Raw genomic sequence first — 23,528 nt, forward strand, 5'->3', positions numbered from 1 at the left:
CGGACTTGTTGATCAAATGACCACTTCTAGAATGATGAAATAATGTCATGCCTATACTTTCGAACGATATCAAAGTGGAAGATGCGTATCGTCGATTCAAAAGTTTATATCTTACTAACCTTCCAACACGAGCACACTTCTTAGTCAGGATGTTAAAGGACATAGATGTTTTGTCAATCCCAGAATGGATGTATATTCCATGATAATTTAACTTTTTTTTAAATCTATGGTTTAAAATAAAAAAATATAGAAGTAGATCACGGAACTTCTCACTTAGAAGGAAGTTTTCTTCTTTCTTCGCTGATCTGTTGAATTAAAAAAATGAGCTCTTCTTAAATTTCGATTTCTTTTTTGATGCCCAATATACATTTTATAATATTATAAATAGACTTCGAAAGGCTGGTTGGGCAATATTGATTTCCTAAAACACATTGAAAATAAAACCTGTTCTCTTGTTTTTGACAACCACTGTATTTAAACTCATCGAATCACCACCATCTCTATATAATTTCGGTTAAAATATCGATAATCACTCCATCACATCGTGTGTATCATATTATTGACTACGCTATGTTCACCAAGTTATACAAAATAGAAAACACACTGTTCCAGGTTCCGGTGATCTTGGTTTAATTCCGTCAGCCAATCCGAGATCTTGATCCGAGAGGTCCGCATCGGGCGATGCTGCTGCAAGTGCGTCATCAGAGGCACTTTCCCGAGCCAAATCCGCAGGTGCGGCGAATCCATTGGAGATCATGGCTATCAAAGCCAGAACTATGAACAACTTGGCGATTGTCTTCATTTTTGGAACTGTTTATTGACTGTTAACTGTTTGATTGCAACTAGCCTTCGCGTTCGACAGTGCTTCTTGTTTTATATTTTGATTTGTTTATTTTTGCCTTTCTCGTACTTTTTTATGCATAAAGTACTATGTTTGAGATGCACTTCAACTCGATACGATAACTCAATACAGATACTTGTTAGAAACGTCAAACGGAAATCGATAATGCTTGTTATCATTTAAAAATTACGTAAGCGGAAAGAATTTTTTTTCAGTCAACAACAAACAAAATCTAACTGAGCTGAACTGAAACTGTACAAAAAATGGTATGGAAAGGCAAAACTTCCATCCCGGAAATGAACTTTTAGAACACCCAAGAATGCATGCATGCAACTTCAAAATGTGTAATACAGTTACATATGCTTAATCGCTGAATTCGGGTTCTGGAAACATGGGAGATAATTTTGTCAATAAAAAAAAATCGAAGTAGTAGGACCAGTGGGAGCTCCTTGGTGGAGAGTTGACACGTTGTAGGATAAAAACTCGGCGAAGGTTCTGCTGAATTGCGTTACCTGTGCGTCGGTGACTTCCAATGGGTCATCGCAAAAACCCGAAAGTTCCTCTGGCTAATCTCTATCCTTTTAATCACTTCCGTATAAGTGTACTGACCTTTTACCTTATGGGCCTCTTCCACCACCTTCAGCTATTCACCTTCACATCCACCATCGCCTTATGCCGAGCAAAAGTCTTCATTTTATTAATAGATTACATTCACAATTGTCGTAATTCGAGCAACGCCTACTTTCAAATCCACCATTGCCTTAATCCGGGCAAACGCCTATTTTTAGAAGAAATCATATCCACCGTTGCCCTTATCCGGACCTACGCCTAGCCTACTTTTAAATAAGTAGTCACATCCACCATTGCCTTAATCCAGGCGAGTGCCTACTTTTAAAGAAGGGGTCATATCCACCATCGCCTTATGCCGAGCAAACGCTTTCTTTTAAAGATTAGATCACATAAACCATTGCCTTCCTTAATAGGAGCAATCGCCTACTTTATGAAAAGAGGTGGCATCCACCATTGGCTTAATCCAAGCAAGCGATTATTTTTAAAGAAGGGATCACAACCACCTGTGCCTCAATTCGATCAATCGCCTACTTTTAAATAAGAGATTACATCCACCATTGGATCAACCGGGCAATCGCTTACTTAAAAAACTCAAACTTAATCCACCTAGCGGCGATGATGCCTTTCTCTTGCATAGTAAAATGTATCACATAAGAAAAAAAAATCACTTTAGGGAAAATCGCATTTTTTCTATCATTTTGCACATTTTTGTATAAATTACTATGCATTGCCACCAAACTTTAAAAAAATCTGTTTTGAATTTTTTTTTTTCCAAGAGGAAAAAACAATGATTTTTCAATAATTTCGAAATACAGTGCCAGATCGGGCCCTGATTTCATTGAAAAGATTATATCTGTTTAATATTATTATCAAGCTGTATTATATTCACCATTCCGGGTTCTTAGCGCTGTTCTCAATTATGCCAAATGTCCGTTATGTCAAATGACCGTTATGCAAAATGGTCTTTATGCCAAATGACCCGCTCCCGCTTGCTACCAACCATGTCAATAAATATAAATAATAGTTGGTAGAATGATAACAAAAATTTACATTAAATAGTAAATCGACGTAATGAAATCCAAAAAAATGGCGACGTTACTTTCAAAGCGTTAATTTTTACACAGGCTGTGCAATAAAGCAAAGATGAGAAAGTAGTTAAATAATTGGGAAGTATTGAGATTCGTATCGAGCTTTCAGAGGTATCTATAACAAAAGGTCGAAAGGATAAAAGGTCGTCCTCCACCTGATCGATCCACCTTGCCCGCTGTGCACCTCGCCTTCTTGTTCCCGTCGGATCTTTGTCGAGAACCATTTCACCGGATTACTGTCCGACATTCTGGCTACGTGCCCAGCCCACCGCAGTCTTCCGATTTTCGCGGTGTGAACGATGGATGGTTCTCCCAATAGCTGATGCAACTCGTGGTTCATTCGCCTCCTCCACGTACCGTCCGCCATCTGCACCCCACCATAGATGGTATGCAACACTTTCCTTTCGAAAACTCCCAGTGCGCGTTGGTCCCCCACGAGCCTCGTCCAACTCTCGTGTCTGCAGAGAAATACCGATCTTATAAGTGTTTTGTAGATAGTCAGTTTTGGTACGGCGGCGAACTCTATTCGATCGGAGCGTCTTGCGGAGTCAAAGTACGTACGATTTCCAGCCACTATGCGTCTCCGAATTTCGCTGCTGGTATCGTTATCGGCGGTCACCAGTGAGCCCAAGTACACGAATTCTTCAACCACCTCGATTTCGTCACCACCGATAGAAACTCGTGGTGGGTGGCTCACATTGACCTCTCTTGAGCCTCTTTCTATCATGTTTTTCGTCTTCGACGTGCTGATAACTAGTCCAATCCGTTTAGCTTCGCTTTTCAGTCTGATGTAGGCTTCCTCCATCCACTCAAACCAAATAACTGGATGGACTTCGTAAAAATCTTACCACTCGTGTCATTCCCTGCCCTTCATATTGCTTCCTCCAAAGCGATGTTGAATAGCAGACACGAAAAACCATCACCTTGCCGTAACCCTCTACGGGTTTCGAAGGGACTCGAGAATGCCCCTGAAACTCGAACTACGCACATCACCCGATCCATCGTCGCCTTGATCAACCGTATCAGTTTATCCGGAAATCCGTTTTCGTGCATTAGCAGCCATAGCTGGTCCCGATCGATTGTATCATATGCGGCTTTGAAGTCGATAAATAGATGATGTGTGGGCACGTTGTATTCGCGGCATTTCTGCAATACCTGACGTATGGCGAACACCTGGATTGTGGTAGAGCGTTCACCCATAAATCCCGCCTGGTACTGCCCACGAACTCTCTTGCAATTGGTGTTAGTCGGCGGCATAAAATTTTGGAGAGTACCTTGTAGATGGCGTTCAGCAATGGGATTGCGCGGTAGTTGCTACAATCCAGCTTATCGCCCTTTTTGTAGATGGGACACACGACACCTCCCATCCACTCCTGCGGCAGAACCTCATCCTCCCAAACCTTGGTAATCACCCAATGCAGCGCTCTGGCCAGTGCTTCATCACCGTGTTTAAACAGCTCTCTCCTGGTGGTTGGTCAACCCCAGGGCTTTGTTGTTTTCAGCCGGCCGATCTCCTCCTGGATTTCCTGGAGATTCGGGCCGGAAGTCGCATGTCCTGCGCGCGTGCTCCTAGGTTCATTACCATACCGCCACCGTTGTCTGCCATATAGCCATTCAGGTGCTCTTCGTAGTGCTGCCGCCACCTTTGGATCACCTCACGCTCGTTCGTAAGAAGGTTCCCGTTTATGTCCTTACACATATCGGGCTGTGGCACGTGGCCCTTACGTGAACGGTTCAACTTCTCATAGAACTTTCGTGCGTTATTAGCGCGGTACAATTCCTCCGTCTCTTCACGGTCTCGATCTTCCTGCTGGCGCTTTTTCCTCCGGAAAATCGAGTTTTGTCTGTTCCGCGCCCGTTTGTATCGTGCCTCGTTCGCCCTCGTGCGGTGTTGCAGCAATCTCACATTCGCCGTCATACCAGTCGTTTCTCTGATCCGGAGCCACCATGCCTAGTGCAGCGGTTGCGGTGCTTCCAATGGCGGATCGAATATCCCTCCAGCCATCTTCAAGAGATGCTGCGCCTAGCTGCTCTTCCGTTGGGAGTGCCACTTCCAGCTGCTTCGCGTAGTCTTGGGCTAGTCTACCGTCCTGTAGCCGCCCAATGTTAAGCCGCGGCGAACGACTCCGACGCGTGTTGATCACCGTCGAGAGTTTTGAGCGCAGACATACTGCGACGAGGTAGTGGTCGGATTCAATATTCGCACTGCGGTAAGTGCGTACGTTCGTGATGTTGGAGAAGAATTTACCGTCGATTAGAACGTGGTCGATTTGGTTTACCGTTACTTGATTAGGTGATTTCCATGTGGCCTTGTGGATATTCTTACGGGGAAGAAAGTGCTTCGGACTACCATTCCGCGGGAGGCTGCAAAGTTTATGCATCGTTGGCCGTTGTCGTTCGATACGGTATGCAGACTATCCGGTCCGATGACCGGTCTATACATTTCCTCCCTGAGCGTTCATGTCACCGATGACGATTTTGACGTCCCGCAGTGGGCATCCATCGTATGTCTGCTCCAGCTGCGCATAGAACGCTTCTTTCTCGTCGTCGAATCTCCCTTCGTGTGGGCGGTGCACGTTGATGATGCTATAGTTGAAGAAACGGCCTTTTATCCTCAGCTTGCACATCCTTGCGTTGATTGGCTGCCACCCAATCACGCGTTGGCGCATCTTTCCCAGCACTATGAAGCCGGTTCCCAGCTCGTTGGTGGTGCCACAGCTTTGGTAGAAGGTAGCCGCTCGATGCCCGCTTTTCCACACTTTCTGTCCTGTCCAGCAGATTTCCTGCAGCGCTACGACATCGAAGTTGCGGGGATGTAATTCATCGTAGATATCTAAATAGTTCTGGTTGTTGCTTTGTTTTAAGAAATGAATGAAACTTGTATTGATTCTCTCCGTTTAGTTTCTTGTCTAGTTCGACCTTTTGTCCCTTTCGACATTTCGACATCTTCTCGACCTTTTGTCCCGTCCGACGTTTTGTGCTTTTGACCTTTTCTCTCTTTTGACATTTTGTCCATTCGACCTTTTGTCTTTCGACTTTTTCCCTAACCCCTTTCAGAGGCACATATCTCAAAAAGAAAGATGCAGGAGGAGTGGACTATTTTCCCACCTCTGTTACGTCAGGCATTAAAAAAATAGTTTTCAGATTTGTTGCTCATCTCTTATTAGGGATTTATGTGCCGAAAAATACGAGGTAAAGGCTAAAACAGCTAAAACGGCATTTCGCGAATCAGATCTCTGGTCCTACCATATAGCTTTTCGTCCGCTAACACACAGTAAATCAGATAAGATTGCTTCGCGCTGCATCAAATCGTCTCGAAAGTTAATTCTGATTACTTTTTGTTTCTGAACCCACAATGATTGCCTTGAGAATTAAATAAAACACACTTGTTAGAGAAATTGATATGTTTACTTCACTATTTATTTGGTTAGGATTTTCCTAAATTAAATATTTTATAATATGCGTAAAAACTTAGCAGGCGTAATCATCAAGTTCCAGTGTTCACTATTGTAGTAAGCACTATTCACTATGCATTGTTACAGGAAGAAGCAAGGCCGATAGTACGGCCCAGGATCACCAAACAAACTGCACAGACGTCTACTTTGCACTATCTTCGGTATCTCCGCATCCTGAAGGTCCTGTTCGGCTGCTGCTTCCCCAGCCGAAGTGTCAGTGATTGGCGGAGGAGCGGCAAATCCATTGGATATCGAGGCCACCAAAAGCAACGTGATGCACAGTAAGGCGATTGTCTTCATATTTTAGCACTGGTGATGTTGACTTCCAGATAGGAACTAATCACGACCGGCTATCCGGCTGCTTTTATACTGCTTGAAATTAAACAAACAGTGCCTCTTGTATCTGTAATAGGGTAAAACGACGTATCGTTGAAGTATTCTCTGTTATAATAACTCACATATAATAAATTTTATACAGATTTCGCAAGATTCTCATATAGAACTGTAAGAAAACCTCTCATTCGCTGCTTTGGTGTACCAATGGGCTTCTTCGTTCTATTATCGTGGTCGCCAATATTTAAATTATCCGTAATAGGTCGTGTTACTCTAGTTGCTCAAATGACCTATTTCTCTGACATGATAAAATAACCCATTACTGTCTTGTTGTTGACTTCGTCAACTCTTGTCTTGTTAATTGTGTCAACTTTGATTTGAACGTGGTACGAAATATGAATTTGCACGGTATTGATAGCGTTCCATCAGTATCTTCCTGAGTTTAAAAACATCATCATTTATTGGCGTACTATCGCAACGTCAACTTGTATTACCAACTTTCTTATTTCATCTGGTCAACTTACAATTTGGAGATGATTCATGTGCTTAGCTCATCGGGAGTCAAAAGCTGTAATGATCCAGATGTGAGAAATTGAAGATAAATGGCGTGATAGATTTAAAACAGCAATAAGCAATTGCATAAAGATCCACGGCGTCAAAATAATACCCAAACTGTTGGCATCTTACACGTCTAGGCTGAATGATTTTTTAACTGTGGTAAATCTAAGGAAAATATACTCAGTTCTGATTATGTTTTAATGATTTCTGTACCAATACAATCAATTTATTTTGTATCATTTGGTCGGGGTTCTGCAAAATCACATCAATCGACTGTATGACTGTTCGTAAAAGGAAAACATAAATTAATTCATATCAATTCATGCGGACAGTTGTTGTAGGATATCCTCAGTTATGGGATTGTGATTTGTGATCAATTGAAGCTGAGCAAACTTGAGCAAAAAAAAAATGAATATTTTCATTAACGTTCGTTGAGGAGTCGCGGCAAGTTTGCTAAGTGAGGAGAACATGTGTGGGTCACGATACTAATGGCTCGGCTATTCTTCTTATCTGAAGTAAATAATATCTCCAATGACGTCTATTTGGATCGACCCCAGATCAACTGAATATAATAATTACTATGTCTAAACTACTGACAATAAAAAGCCAGACTACTTGAGTTATATAAACACGGTTAACGGTGAGATGCTAGTAAAGACAACCACTATCACTAGCCAGTTTAATTTATTTTCTCGCCCATTATGAATGTGTTTCAACCATAAATTTTCTTCTAACTTTATTAGACGACGTTGTAATGTGCTACACCAGAAAGCAGAAATGTGCAAATCCAATCCGCAATTTTGTCCTTAAACGCAATTTCCATGTTTCCCATTTTCATCCTCACTCTCGCTATATGTCGGACTCGAACCGCAATAATGCACCATCCACGTACTCGGCACCGTCACAAAAGGACCCTTTTGGGTGCAAATGCAGCCCAAGCGCGTACACTGTGCCACTGCACTGCAAGTTGGCATTCCTGTTCCAGTGTAAGTGATAAATGTGCCAGAGAAAACAGAAACAAACATGCAACTAAATTGTAATAAATTCCAGAAGCATTCCTCTTCGCGCGTTCCACCGAATGCATTTTTATTAAGAGACACTCCACTTTGAACCGTCGTAACGCATGCAATATTCCTACCGCCGTCCATTGCCATCATCTTCATCACCGTCAACATCAGTGTCACCAAAGAATAATGTGTCGTTGCTTTAGATCTTCGTGATTAATCAGAAGTGACTGTGAAATGCAGTGAGTGAGTTCTCCGGGTTTGCTGCTACTGTTGAAGAAAATGAGTGAACTTGGTGGAAATCGTCGAATTATTTTCGCTCGCTTGGATTGCTTCACGATGGCGCACGACAACGGAACCCAACTATACGGACGGGATGTGTACGTATCGCTTTTCTATCCCCATGCACTGTAACAGTTGAGACCAAATTTGATTGACCCAAGTATAAATTGTATATTTGCAATACAAGGGAATTGAAATTTTCGGGAATTGTCATCCTTTATATAGTTTTAAGTTTTTCAAAAAAAAAGAAGCAAAACGGATTATTCACAAAATTGAGATTTCACTGTACTTTCAACCGAACTTGTATATATTTGTAATTAATTATGCTCGGATAGTGCTTGCGAGGGGATCTACATTTCGTCGAACACACCATAAATAACGCCAAGCTTCGTCGTAAATAAACTTGGCGATACAGATAAATTTTGCCAAGCGCGAAAGCGAATTACGCTGACTGCGAAACTTTCGTGTCGATAAAACACACACCCACACGGCCACGATAATTTTCTTTGTTTCGAAGCGCAAGTTTTATCCAAAGTCGAAAGTTTTAATGGCTTCCTACCGTAGAGAATTAGTGGAACCTAATTTTGGTGGCAAGCTGATGAAAGTTTTTCGTTCAATACGAGTTTTTTTATTATTCCGATTTTTCATTCTCGCTGTAGAAAGGGGAATTGAATCGTGGGAAAATGTCCCTTCGTCCGCGGGTGCAGCATCCCATTATTGTCGCAGTAAGTGATGGCGATGCAACGGGCAGTGTGCATTTTCTCACCGACCGAACAAGAGCGAAAAGAGTCCTACTTTTTAAAGGAGGGGGCGTAAAAGAAATCACTGAAATGGAAGCACCGCCGTAGCGGAAGTCCGAGAAAAGTGATTAAAGAAAAAGTTTTGAATTTCAATGTGCTGCTGCTCCTTCTACTCCGTTTGCTTGTGATGCAATGTTTAGGTGAACGGAAGAACGTTCACAGCATTCTATAAATTGGATATTTATGAGATGGGAATGGTCTGGTAGCTACTATAGTTGCTATAGCGGATTCAGAGGAGGAGCACCATCCTCCTTGTTTTAAAGACAAGCTCATTGCCAGCCATTTCTAAAGCAAATATCTTAACGGGCAATTGCGCAGGACTATCAATCACGAGTACCATCAAAAGCAAGTGAAAGACTTTATCAGCTTAGAAATTCAGTTCTATCCAAATGAGCTTAAATTTGCAAATTTTAAAATTTATTTTTTTAAATATAATTAAAAATGTATGATGGGTTTATTTATATATAGATAAACATAACATAACGTCGAATGATATTTAGTCGAGTGACTTTTGGTCGAAAGGATATAACGTCGAATGGACATTTGGTAAAATGGAGATTTAGTCGAAAATGAAAAATGAAAAGTCCACTAGAGACGTAGGATATTTGGTTAAAAGGACACTACGTTGAATGGACATTTGGTCAAGCTGACTTTCGAATGAATCAGTACATTTCGTCGAATCGATATTTGAAAGAAAGAATCTTTGGTCAAAGATAATTAAAAATTAAATGTTTATTGCCGTGTTTCAATAAGTCACATAATTATTGCTCCAATAATGACCAAAGAATGATATGAATATGAATAATAAATAATAGGATAACGGTTAACAATCCGGACATGAAACTGCCTTTGGAGAATCCCTCTCACCAACTACAGAGTCACCTACACCTACACTACACCTGGTCAAAAGAAATTTAGTTAAATGATGTTTCGTCCAATGACACTTGTCCTGTGGGGTTTGAGTAAAATGCCTTCAGCGTGTGTCAATAGTATCACACATCAGCGTGTCAATCGGCGAGCAGTAAGCCATGACTTTGCCTCTTCTAGTCAGACCTCCGCGGCGTGCACACGCATCCACGGAGAGTCGCTGTCCTAACTTCGTTCCGGCCATTTAGGGTCATTAGGGCCAGTCTATTTTTTGGATCCTGTCGCTGATTTCATGAGGTGAGTTGAGTTCAAGTGGTTAAACTGTGACGAGTGATATTTTTCAGTTTGCAGAATCACAAGGCCATCGATCGAAGACCGGAAAATGGTTTGTGGTTTGCTAAATCACAAGACGCGTCTCGAAGACCGTCGGAAAATGGTTTGTGGTTTGCTAAATCACAAGAAGCGTCTCGAAGACAGTCGGAAAATGGTTTGTGGTTTGCAAAATCACAAGACGCGTATCGAGGACCGCCGAAAAATAATGTGTGGTGGCGCGTCTGAAAGACCGCTGGAAGAATGGTTTGTGGCCTGAAAGACCGTAAAAAAATGTTTGCGCGTCTGGAAGATCGGTGGAAATGGTTTGTGGTTTAGAAAACTATAAGGCGTGTCTGAAAGGTGGCCGAAAAAACTGTTTGTGAAACTACAAAGTGCGTATGGAAGACCAACGGAAAATTGTTTACGATCTAGAAACTTTCCAAAGTCCTACGAGCATTGATTTTGATTAAAACAAATTTAGATTTCATGAAGCCACTTGGCGACGTACATGAGACTACCAGTTGAGCTATGATGTAATGAAATCTGAGAGAAATGGAGAAATATTCAATGCTGTACTGTTCTGAACTGTTCGGAAAGCCAAATATCTTATATATAAAAATGAAATGGTCTGTGTTCGTATCCGCATAACTCGAAAACGGCTGGATGGATTTTTTCATTTCTTCAGCAGAAACGTTCGTTATAGTTCCCGACTGGTTTATATAATATTTCCCTATGCGAAAACTACGAGTAAAATTGAGTAAATCGTGAAAAACTAAAATTGTGATTTCTAAGCGAACTTTGCATGGGCAGTTCGGAACGCACATTCTCGCCTACTATGCAGGACAACGTCTGCCGGGTCGACTAGTATTATCTAGAAATTAATCTTGGAATGTACTGACTTAGTAGCCATAGCATGATTACCTGTAGGAGCAGATATCTTGGAATTTGAAAAATTAATAAGGATTTTACAAAGCTATTCGGAGGGTTTAATATTAAACCACACTGGTGGCAAGTGTACGGTTTTCAATATCTGATGATGGCTGAATGAAGTAAGCCGAAACGAAATATAAAGTTTAACGGTGACCGAAACCCCACCAAATGAAAGCAATATAGTTTATTAAAACATTCAATCATTTTGTTTAAATAATGATACACACGGCTGAGGAGGGCCCCGAGAATCCTTTAGTGATTCCGACGGAAATTTTCCGACGAGAAACTCCAGAGATTTCGACGAGAATCCTCCAAGCATACCGAAGGGAACTTCCTGAGATTTCGAGACGAGCCAGCCCAGGGCTGAAAGTCTCGCTAATAAAGACACAAAAAAACTTCCTGAGATTCTGAAGGCAATCCACCAGGGATTCTGACAGGAATGTTTCAGGGATTCCAAATGCTCTCGGGATGTCGGCGGAAATCTTTCAGGGATTCCGTCGGAAATATTTCAGCAATTCCAACAGGAATATTACAGGGGTTCCGACAGGAATGTTCCAGGGATTCCAATAAGTATATTCTAGGCAAGGGGTGTCTCACAGCTATCGATGGCAGCAAATTTCAATCGAAATAAAGTCGATTGATATTGATTTTTATCAGAAGGTACTATTTGATCAATATTGCAACACACCTTCTGTAACACTGAACTGTAATTTTGATCTTAGCTAAACGGGGACTTTACGTACGTTACCAATGACATTGACCGGATTGTTTATTTTTCCATCATCAAATAAACTTGGGGATGATTTCTGAAATAGCCATTTTTGTGTACCTATATCCATGACTAATAAATTGTTTTCTAATTTTAGGTTTTAGTTGGAAAAATATGCTTGAGGACGATACTAAACGGAGCTTAGATGATTTATAAGAAAGTCCTACCCAGTGCTAATTATTGTATTTGCAAATATAGAAACTAAGCTTTTGCAATTGCCGGCGGCCGTAAACGTGATAGTTTATTGTCGAGTTGTTTCATTGAAGTAAATACAACTTTCATATTCTTTGAGCTCATTGTTCATCTATATTCGGCAGCATTTTCATATAGTTGATATGGTTTACTCTTTTCAGAGACCGTTCGAGACTTAATTGATATGATCTGACGTGGTTCCCGTGTAGAAACACTTGAGTATTATATTCCATTTTCTAAACTCAAAAATCACGAGTCGTTCTTTCGTCATCAGTTCAATTCAATCTGCGAGTTGTGTGGTTGAAGTCCTTAGTCCATACTTCAAACTACAAAGATGTTTCTAATGTATTTCGCTAGGTATTTCCTGTAGTGAATAAATTTACCTCGAAATCGAATGCGCTATTATTGAACTATGGTTTCTGTTCTGGTGTATAATGACAAAGAATTGTTTGGGCGCAGCTGTAGATGAACTCAAAAAGCAGCAACACAACGTATCTATCAAGAGACAGGACGAAATTTCTAAAAAGTACACAGCGTGCACTGGCACTTTAACAATCCAAACGCATCACATTTTTTACTACTCTGTGTTGGAAGTGACGACATCTATGCTATGAGTCATCAGACAGAATTCACTTATTGCATTCTTAAAAAAAACTGTTTCCGGCTAGCTCTATATATGTTTTCTATCGGTATTTAACAAATTCGAGAAACTTAACATTATTTGTGCGGGCGTCGTCATATTTTGACAATCACTGTTCGATCTGACAGATGTAAAAATCGTTGCGTTGCTAAAATCAACTTTTAAGCCTAAATAATTTCGATTTGCATCGAAATAAAGTCGCTTCGGTTGCTTGATTAATTTTCAGCAAATCAATTCAATTTATTCCATGTGAGACACCCCTTGATTCTATGGATCCTCCAGGAACTCCGACAAAAATATTCCAGTAGTTTGAACAGGAATGTTCCATGAATTCCAACGTGAATGCTTCAGGAATCTCGTAGGCAATGTTCCAGGGATGTAGAAGCAAATTGAAAAGGATTCCAAAGCAATTTGTTGGGGGATCCCGAAGCAAGTCGCCGGGAGGGACCTCGTTTCCGAAGGGATTCCGAAGCAAATCGTCAAAGGGATTCCGAAGCAAATCGTCGAAGTAGCCTAACACAAATCGTCAAAAATCTTTGAACGATTCCGGAGGAATTTCGAAGCAAATCAACAAGAGATACTGAAGCAAATCATCCATGGATTATGAAGGGTCTCACCCACAGATACCCAAGGGTATCCTTCAATGAAACCGAATGGACTGCAGTGTGAATTCTTTTGAATTCCATTTGGAATGTTTCGATGAAGGAAATTATGAAGATTATCATGCTGCTAGGCAAGCGAAAGCCAGCTGTAAAACTGTCACTTTAGTCCGTGATGGATGACCACATGTCTTTGACTGCTGGTGATGTATCACGCTTGCTTTGATTGATATTATGGTGGCTCTCCGTTATTGTTCATATCAAGCTTACTTTGATGCTTTCAAATCAATTATGTAGATATTGCTTTTTTATAATTAGCATCAAGTGCAATTTCACAGTGATCTTTTTCAAAAATGAGAAACGAGCTCATTTGTCTTCCATTCATTTCATTATGATAGGGTGAATATGGGAAATAATAAATTTGTCTTCAAACTTTTCCAGTAATTCATTATGCAATATGTTAAAATTGATATCACTGCTAACGCCAATACTTTCATGTTAAGTAAAGTTTGTTGCAGTAAGTAAAATGTTTCTATGTAGGAAATAATTCGATCTAGTTTTGATAACACGTCAAGCCTTCAATTTGGTTCAAAACCATAAGGAAATGCCCTACCAGGGTCTCCAAATTATCCATTTACTAAAAAGTTTGACCAATAACCGACTTGTTATGCTAACATGCACAAAACAGAACTGAACTACTGAATCTACGGCCGATACAAAACATGTTCAATCGCACACTCATAATATTATATAACTAAATAAAATCAATATTTTTCTTTCCAAGGCAAGCACAACTCAACCAAAAAATGAAACTAGTTAAAATAACACGTGCGAAACTCGATTTGTTTTGAAGCACTAGTAAACCTCCTACAGTATTTGACAAACATATGCAACTAAAGTTATTGATCTATAATCGAACAAATGTCAATGAATACTTAAATATACATAATGTATGAAAAAGAAGGAAATCGTGCTGCAATTTCCTCCTGGACAAAACAAATGCAACATTGTATGTCAATTACTAAAAAATACTTTTTCTTCAATATTTCGTGGCGAATCACTTGTTTTCGATTTTGTACAATGCCTTGGTGGCAGGGACTCACTCAGGTTGTCAATGAAGGTTTCTGTAATCGCTTCCCAATCTTTTTGAGGATACTCAAATTGTTTATCTTTGTTTCTTAATCAATAACGATCCATACTTCGATCCTCAATTGTTGATCGTAATCTGGCTGAAGGGAAGCGGGAACCACTTTGAACACCTTATAACATTTGACGGTTTACTATATGTGGCTGTCGACATATTGCCCGATTGCTTTGATTACTATTGATGTGACTAACAGATGTGATTCGCTTTAGGCCTACTTCAATGGTTTCGAAGCAATTGAATATTTGATCCAAAGTGTATGTAATTAAGAGTGGCGACACTGTCAGAATTGGAACAAAATTCATCTGTCATTCCCATACAAAATCGTGTTCCAAACGAGCAGGAGACATGTCAAATGCGGCACATGTCGCCACTCTTAATTACATACACTCTGATTTGATCTATACACGGGTAGAAAAAAGTATCTAATTTTAGGTACTTTTTTTCTCTTGCATCTCTCTCCCTCTTCCCTTTGTTGTCATAAAATGAAGAGCATAACTACTCAACAAGGGTAGTAAAGTGCAGAAACAGTGCTGTAGTTGTGAACTAAAAGCTAGTTAGTCGGCAAAAAATAGGGGCGTTACCACACATAGGCAATAAAAGGGGCGCACACGACTCCGCAGAAAGTGAGAACGTCATAAAGCGCCTTCCATGACCAAAATGAAATCTACAACCACAAATCATAAATAAAGACCCAGGTACTGAAAGATTGAGCAATACATCAGAGGGTGGGTTGGGGATGTTTTGTAGTTGCCATACTCCTAGGTGCAGGGGCCCATGGAGTGTCAATTGGCACATCAGGATCAATACCAGTGAAGTCCTGATTATGGCATTCTGGCCGCGAGTTAACGACAAGATATCGCAGTAATAGTAATTGTATTTTGTAATATTGTGAAAGCGAAGGCTGGCAGTCGGACATTCTACTCTTTTAGTAGAGCCGGGTGACCCTGACTTGAATCGGCGAGTGGGCTAATGACTAGCCTGTCTTCCGCTCGTCCGTGGCGAGCCTTGTAGCACGCTGTCTAATCCTGGCACCAAGCTTTTCCTTCGGGGTGGGAGTAGGCTCAGATGCCGTTTCCAAACTTGCGCTGATCTGGATCTGAACATGTAAGTGTAAACCAATGCATGAATACCTTGCATACCGATAGGTATGCAAAGATAACCATGGGATCTTTGAGGGTGACTACTTCAGTAGGATTCGACGACAGCCACATGGGGGGCCTAATAATAATGAGTGATTGTGATGAGTGAAAAATTAATGCTACCTAACGATAATGAGTTATTCAAAAATTAATAATTAATTAATAGCCCCAGAGTTTCCTGGCACGTTCCGCAAGTGACTACGGGATGCGGGTGGTCACCGAGCATCTCGATAATATCATCAAGTTCGCGAGTGCAAGGCAGAACATCAGTAAGGAACTGCAACAGAACCTTCGGATGCTTCGCTCGAGTTGCAAGACAAGAACAGGACGCGTTTATCAGGGTGGTGGGAAGAGAGAAGGCCGACAAAGGTGACCAAACTGATGCTTTCTGCTGATGATGATGATGATGATGAGCGACTATGGCCCAAAAGGCGATTGATTTCGCCCTGACGGCCTCATTGGCCGGCCTGAAACAGCAAGGGCAGCAATCCGGCGAAGACGCTCAGAGCAAAGCCAAACGACGTGCGACCATAAAGGCAAAACGTTGTCTGGACGGAACAGATTGGGATACATAGGGCATCGACCCAAGAAGGCGACTTCTCGGCCCAAAAAGGCGAAAGGCGCCTACCAGACCCAAGTCACCGGGCCAGAAGAGGGTACCAGCCGGCCGGTGCCATCGGCACAAGAGACCGAAAATCCATGGCAGCTGGTCAGTAGGGCAAAGCGAAAGTGGAGCGTATCTCGACCTGCAAGAAAGCAAAGGATAAAGACGAGGCCTTGTTGGTGAAAACAGATAAGGAAAAGTACACCGAAGTACTTAAATCGATGCGGGCGGCAGAAAAGCTTTCGGTGCTGGGTCAGGACGTACGAAGCGTCAGACGCACCAAGACCGGTGAAATGATCTTGATTCTGAAACGCGGAACGCAGGCTAGTGGGACATACTATAGGAAGTTGGCCCAAGAGATCTTGGGTGACGACGTCAATGTGAGGTCGTTGGGTGCGGAAGTGACCCTCCAGTTCAAGTAACTGGACGAGGTTACGAACGCGGACGACGTCGTCTCTGCCATCAGAGAGCAGTGCGGCACAGAGGTTGAGAAGACCTCTGTACGCCTAAGAGGCTTTGGCACGCAGGTAGCCTACCTTAGATCACTCACGGAAGCCAAAAAAAAGTCATAGAGAATGGAAGTTGAAGATCAGCTGGTCAGTATGCCCAGTAAGCAAACTCCAGCCGCCATCAGTGAACAAGTGCTATTCGTGCTTAGAGTCGGGGCACAAGTCCTACGACAGTATGGACCCAGACCGTAGTAAGCTGAGTCATCGTGCGTTGTGGTGAGGAAGAGCACAAGGCGCAGGAATGCAATAAGGCACCAAAGTGCCTCATCTGCGCCAACAAAAAGCAAGCATGTAACCACGTTTTGGGTGGACCTTCGTGTCCTATCGGAGAGACAAACAAGAAGAAGCCGTGCTAGTAACACAATTGAATTTTAACCACTGTACATCTGTTCGACTCGTACAACGTTCCTGTCGTCAATTAGGTGACGAACGGATTTAGGATGGCGGCTATTTGCACAACGGGACGGTATCTGCTCCAAGAGGTGGTACATTCTTCCGCTGAGGGTGTCGTGATGGCCAAGATCAACGGTGCTTACCCATACGCTTAAACCTGGTTTAAGCACTAAGCGGAGGGGAAGAAATCGGCCCTAAGACTCATTGGCCAATTTGTAATAGTTTCTGGGTGATCTGCGAAAGTTACATCTGTTCAGGGCCAATCCCAGACCGTTTGGAAATGCCCATATTTCTGCGTATACCTTACGGATTTTCGATCAGCCAGCATTGGTCATCATACTAGTTCTAGTTTCTGGGGAAAGGATAAAACATGATGGAAGTAAACGTCACTTAAAATGACAAGCAGAAGAAAAAATGCATTAACATACCCTCGAAAAATCCGGAACATCTCCGGTGGCCAAGGACCAATCTGAGGTTTTGGATAAGGACAAAATACTAGAAAAGTTTCCAATCCGCCAGTGTGTTGATCGCGTATGCTGCCACAAAAATTGAATCTCCGTAGACTTCTAAGGTCATAGGCGAAGCCGACGATCTTGACATCAGAAGGGAACTTTAGCTTCAGAAGTCCGCCGTACATAATATTCCATAATACCGGGTCGAATAATGAGCCTTGCGGTACTACTGCATTAATTGGAGCACTTCTCTGACTGGCATCGGTGTCGTATAATAATATACGGTTCTGAAAATAGCTTAGAATATATAGAATACCTCGCCTTTTACATTGGATCGCTATCTCAGCGGTCTTTACCACGCTGTCAACGTCAAACGTGGACTTATCCTTACGAAACCCGAACTGATTGCTTGCGAGGCCGCCCGTACCCTCTGTGTACGGGCTCAGCCTTTTGAGGATGATCCTCTCCAGCAACTTGCCCGTCATGTTAGACGGTTTCCCGGCTTTCGGTAACAGAACCAACTTCTGCCTTTTCCATCTATCAGGAAAACTACTACAGTCATGGAGACATCTCTGCATAGATGTTCGCAATGATTCCTGCCTTGAGAAGGGTGTTCGGAACTCCATAAGGCCCTGGAGCCACCATTTTGGCCTACATACACCCGAATACTAGAATAGAACGACTAACTCATGTCAAAGACTTGGGCGTAATTTTGGATTTCAAACTAACGTACAAGATGCACATCTCGTACGTTGTGGGCAAGGCCTCCAAAACCCAAGGCTTTATCTTTCTTTGGCCAAAGAATTTTCTGACATTTACTGTCTGAAGTATCTGTTTTGCTCACTGGTGCGGTCTATACTGGAGTATTGCTGCGCCCCGTTCGGAATGCAGAACAAATTGAGTCCGTGCAACGACGTTTCCTACGATTTGCTCTGCGTAGACTACCGTGGAGAGGTCCATTACGCCAGTCAAGTTATAATATCTGCTATCGGCTTATCGATCTGGAGCTGCTAAGGAATCGCCGTAACATTGCTTGGGCCGTACTGGTTACAGTTGTTTCGCAAGGCCAAATAGTTGTAGCGATATTTTGAGCAACATATATCAACGTACAGCCGAGGACACTTCCAAATAACGCTATGCTAAGAAGGCCATTTCGTCGGACTAACTACAGTATGAACGGTAGTATTGAAGGGTTACAGCGGTTATTTATTACGGTATCAACAATCTTCGACTTCAACTTGCTTTATCAGACGCTGCGTCGGAGATTCAAAGAATTTTTCTCATCGCGTCAGGTCATGTTTGAACTCAAATTTTTACTGTAGGGGCCTCCATGCTGATCACGTTTGGACTCCAATTTGCACTTCAGACGCATCAATGCTGTTTGATAAATACTTGATCCACTATGAACGCCTCGACAGGTCACGTTTGGACTCATATTTTCACTGCAGGCGCTTTCGTGCTGATTGATAAATACTTGTATATAAACGCCTCGCAGGTTATGTTCGAGCTCAAATGTGCACTATGAACGCTTTTTTGATGCGTAGATTGGTATTCAAATATGATTTTTTCATCAAATTCTGTATCAAACAATTCGTTCATTTCGAATCATCTATAATTTTAATATTCCTCTTTGTGGATCACATCATAACCGGCAACGGAAAGTGCTTCACATCGTCTTGCATAAATTATGTAAGCTAATATTACAATATAAATGTTACACTGCTCTAGCATTTTAAGAACATTTAAATTATAATTTTGAAAATAAAAATTAACTCGAGGTAAAATATAAAGCTTGTTAGTCGCCGACTAACTCCGACCCCCCGCAACTACAGCACTGGTGCAGAGTCTATTATATAGATTTGCGCAAAGAGGATCTTCTTACACTTATTCTGAATGATCTTCTTGTTATTCTGTTTGCAACTTTCATTTTTGTTCAACCCTTAAAGTGACTTCACGGGAGTGTTCACTGCTAAAGTTTTTTTTAATTCGATAACCAAGTCACCCACAGAGTGCAAAGTTTCTTTTTGCTACTTTATTGGGGGGTGTATTGAAGTTTTTTGAAGCTGTTTCTAGAACAAATCTAATACATTTCAATTCATGCGTTTTAATTCGCCATAATAATCATTAGGCGATAACAATACTTCCGCCTTACCAACAAGCATTTGTTTACTTTGCTCGATAGGTAGACGGTTTGACAGTTAAATAGATAGATTTGGCTTCACTCTTTGCGTAACTCTATATATAATAGACTCTGGTAAAGTGTGGGAATCCAACGTTAAGTAATCTCATGTTTACAAAAGTTGAGTGAAATTTACCTAACTTTTAGTTAGTTTCTATTTAAAATTAAGTAAACCGTGTATATTAAACGGCAAGTGCTGTTTTACTGCCACACAAAGATCTCACAGAGTTGTTCGATGGGGTTGAGGTGATTGAGATGACCAGTTCAGGTTTAAACTGTGAAATCACTGAAATCACGATTTTCACGGTATGTTTTAGATTGTTAATTTACTGATGGCAAACATGTATCAGAATTTGCAGAATAACACCTTCAAGTATATTGTTTGTACATTAATCAATTTTATAAATCAAACCAAGCTGGAAAACATCTGCAGACCAGACTAGACCAGATAATTATATTGCCTCCTCATGTTTGACGATCTTTTGACAGTATCGTAGATCCAACAATTTTCCAAGCGGTCTCTGCGCACGTGATCGCTTAACTGTTTACCATTTCTAAATACTCCAACTAGTATTCGATTGAGCAAGCAGGTGTACTTTCTTCTGATCCTTGAATGATATCAGGTCTTCTATCAGGCAGAGCGCCGGACGCTACCAATATTGTGGAAAGCCTAATATGACCAGTTCGAAACCTTGATATGCTCTGGCTGCTCTCTAAGATTTTCCATCTCGATCCCACAGACAGTATACCCTTGTTTATCTAAGTCGACCTTGCCCATTATTTAATAATCCTGCTACCGACCTACGTAGAACTTCGGCGCTTGCGCCCCTTTAGAAACGCTGTGAAATAGAATTTTTACATTACCATTAGTGGAATGCCAACTCCTCGCTCCGTGCCAGTAGACACGAGCCACTGGAGATAGACAGGTGCCAGCCACCGTGCGCCGAGTCCGGTCCCCTTGCACAAAGAAATTTCTGCAATCTCCGGATGTGACAGAACCGTAAGCGGCGGGTTTTCGGTAAATAGCCACCAATACACGATAGCGAAATGGAAGGTTCCCTGCTTCAGCGCAGACAACCTCGGCGGGTGTAGAGGGGAGGTGCCAGAAGGCGATACGTTGGTATACCAGCTCTTGGTGTTCTGTACAGGTAACCTCGAGCCCGTACAGCGGACTGCTGTCGATAAACGGCTGAGCTATCCTGGACCGGATGGTCCTGTTGTGTGTCCTGTGTGGCTTAGACGGTGTCTTAATCGAATTGATCCTAGATCTGCAGCCTTTGATCGCTCTAAACTGGCGGTTGAAAGCTAGCCCTCGGTTAATTGAGGTCTCAGAGGCCTTCATAAACTTCGGGTTGGGAATAGCCTGGTCGTTTAGTTAGGACCGGCAAAACAGTGGCGCCCGTTAAAGACGTGCCAACGGGCTCTTCTCCTGGCTGACATTGTAGACCCCACCAATGAGGCCCAACAGTAACCGGCGCTAACAGCTGCTTGGGTTCGGATCTGCGTTCGGACAGGAGTGTCTCCGGCAACAATCAGAATATCATTTGGGTAGACAAAGATGAAGATCTTTTTGAAAAGCTTTTGAAAAAGTACGGTTGAACGCCTCCAAGTTATCTAAGGGAATTAGGAAGGTTTCCGGGAACACATCCCCTAGGCTAGCGAAGCATGCAAAAGATCCGTAACCGGACCGAAACATATGTTACCGGAAACCGTATCTTCCGTTCCTTTCAACCACCTTGGAGAGACTTGAAGCCAGGGGCTAAGTCATCCGAGAAAGGATAGTATAGGATAAGGATAGGTTTCTTGTGGCAATCGACCTTGTGAAGATCGGGAAGTAGTCACGTGGAAAAGCTGGCGGTCCAAAAAATCCCCTTAGGTTGGATCAGAAAAAATGTGTCCGCCAACTTTGAGGTGAATAAAATCTTTAGTTCCCACTTGATTACGTTGGTACGTTCTCGGAGCTCGAAGACTGGTTGTGACGAATTTACTGAATCGAATAATTCTCCTCATTGCTTCCTCTTGGAATAGAATAGGATAGGAATAGGATAGGAATAGGATAGGAATAGGATAGGAATAGGATAGGAATAGGATAGGAATAGGATAGGAATAGGATAGGAATAGGATAGGAATAGGATAGGAATAGGATAGGAATAGGATAGGAATAGGATAGGAATAGGATAGGAATCGGATAGGAATAGGATAGGAATAGGATAGGAATAGGATAGGAATAGGATAGGAATAGGATAGGAATGGGATGGATGGGATGGGAATGAGGATAGGAATAGGATAGGAATAGGATAGGAATGGGATGGGAATGGGATAGGAATGGGATAGGAATGGGATAGGATAGGAATGGGATGGGAATGGGATGGGGAATGGGATAGAGATAGGATGGGGAATGGGATAGGAATGGGATAGGGAATAGGGATAGAATGGGATAGGAATAGGATGGGAATGGGATGGGAATGGGATAGGAATGGGATGGGAATAGGATAGGAATAGGATGGGGAATGGGATGGGGAATGGGATGGGAATAGGATGGGAGATGGGATGGGGAATGGGATGGGATAGGGAATGGGATGGGATGAGATAGGATAGGAATAGGATAGGAATAGGATAGGAATAGGATAGGAATAGGATAGGAATAGGATAGGAATAGGATAGGAATAGGATAGGAATAGGATAGAAATAGGATAGGAATATGAATAGAATGGGAATTTCCTGCAAGACCTTTGCATTTCGCGTTTCGGCAAAAATTGCAATAATCTTATGTATGTACCGTGGGAGTCAAATTTCAGACATATTCAAACCACGTAGACTCCAATTAGTATGGAAAAATTTCTTAAATATTTCATTGAAATATTTTATCAAGCACGATCGAAATAACTAATGATTCCAGCTTAATTTAGAATGGTTATTATTATTTATCTTTATTAACGAGACTTTCGGCCCTTGGCCGGCTCATCTCGTTTTAAGAATGGTTCCATTCTAGTAAGCTATACTAATTCAATGCGACGAAATAATTTAAAAACGATATTCCGATGAAATATTGCATAAAATGCTTTCATACACCATTACGATTTTGTTGTAGGTAGTCGTGTTGCTGAAGATAAAAGTGTACATAACTAGACTTGCCGTTTCTCGTTTTCCAAGTTAGATGTCTGATATCGTTACATACATCAAGCAAATGAAGGCATAGATAATGTATGATGGAAGTAGTTTATAAACTCCCCGGAACATCCATCACGTGTGTGGCAAACAAGCAGAAAAGTGACTGAGCGGGCTGCTGGGCGGGGGTTTGTGGTAAGCGCCACTCACGCACCACATCCCATTTTCATTCTGGCATGCATCCGTTTTGTTTTCGTCATCGCTCTTTTCCGTTTGTTTTTCTCTCCGGGGATCACGGCTGGGAATGAATTATGTACCTCTACCTTTACAAGAAGCGTCGGAACGCATGGAGCACTCACTCACTGTTAGAAAACGCTTCAGATTTCCCCATAGGCGGAAAATCTCCGAAGAAGGGAAAGCAATAAAGTTATTATTACCATTCTTGGTGCTGTTATTATTGTTAGTGCTATTATTTAGTTAAGTGCAGTCGTTTGGCATCTGTTTGAGTCGCTGATGCTGTTTGCGATACGTGAGCGATTTTGTTTTCTCGGCGCCGCGGCCGCCCATCCCAGGGTCCGATGTCATCTGCGCACACAATTATAGCACGGTGTCTGAAGCTTGGTTGTTATCCAACTTCTTGGCGTAATATGTGAGAATCATTTAGTAATTTTAATGAAAAATATCAAAACGATATATTTTAAGCTTGATATTCAAATAATAAGGCAACAATGATAAAAACAATTTACTCATTCAAAAC

The 23,528-nt window shown here is 41.8% G+C and overlaps 1 protein-coding gene and 1 long non-coding RNA gene across 3 annotated transcripts in view; one reads left to right on the forward strand and one right to left on the reverse strand.

Moving 5' to 3' along the window:
• Window positions 1-23,528, forward strand: part of LOC134202462 (uncharacterized protein CG43867-like) — a 99,355-nt gene that overhangs the window by 18,304 nt on the left and 57,523 nt on the right. The window contains 1 exon segment of the mRNA XM_062677446.1: window positions 8,056-8,229. The gene's annotated coding sequence lies outside the window, so the exon portion shown is untranslated.
• Window positions 5,886-23,528, reverse strand: part of LOC134202463 (uncharacterized) — a 51,167-nt gene continuing 33,524 nt past the window's right edge. The window contains exons 1-2 of one of the 2 annotated variants that reach the window (XR_009977233.1): window positions 14,344-14,498; window positions 5,886-6,357 (exon numbers count right to left, since the gene is read on the reverse strand). This is a non-coding gene — a long non-coding RNA (uncharacterized LOC134202463). Of the gene's footprint in view, window positions 6,358-14,343; window positions 14,499-23,528 lie in introns of those variants that run through there. The other variant, XR_009977232.1, reaches the window with a different exon arrangement.

Source organism: Armigeres subalbatus, unplaced genomic scaffold (assembly GCF_024139115.2).
Source record: "Armigeres subalbatus isolate Guangzhou_Male unplaced genomic scaffold, GZ_Asu_2 Contig1232, whole genome shotgun sequence".
In the NCBI taxonomy this organism is placed as follows: Eukaryota; Metazoa; Arthropoda; class Insecta; order Diptera; family Culicidae; genus Armigeres; species Armigeres subalbatus.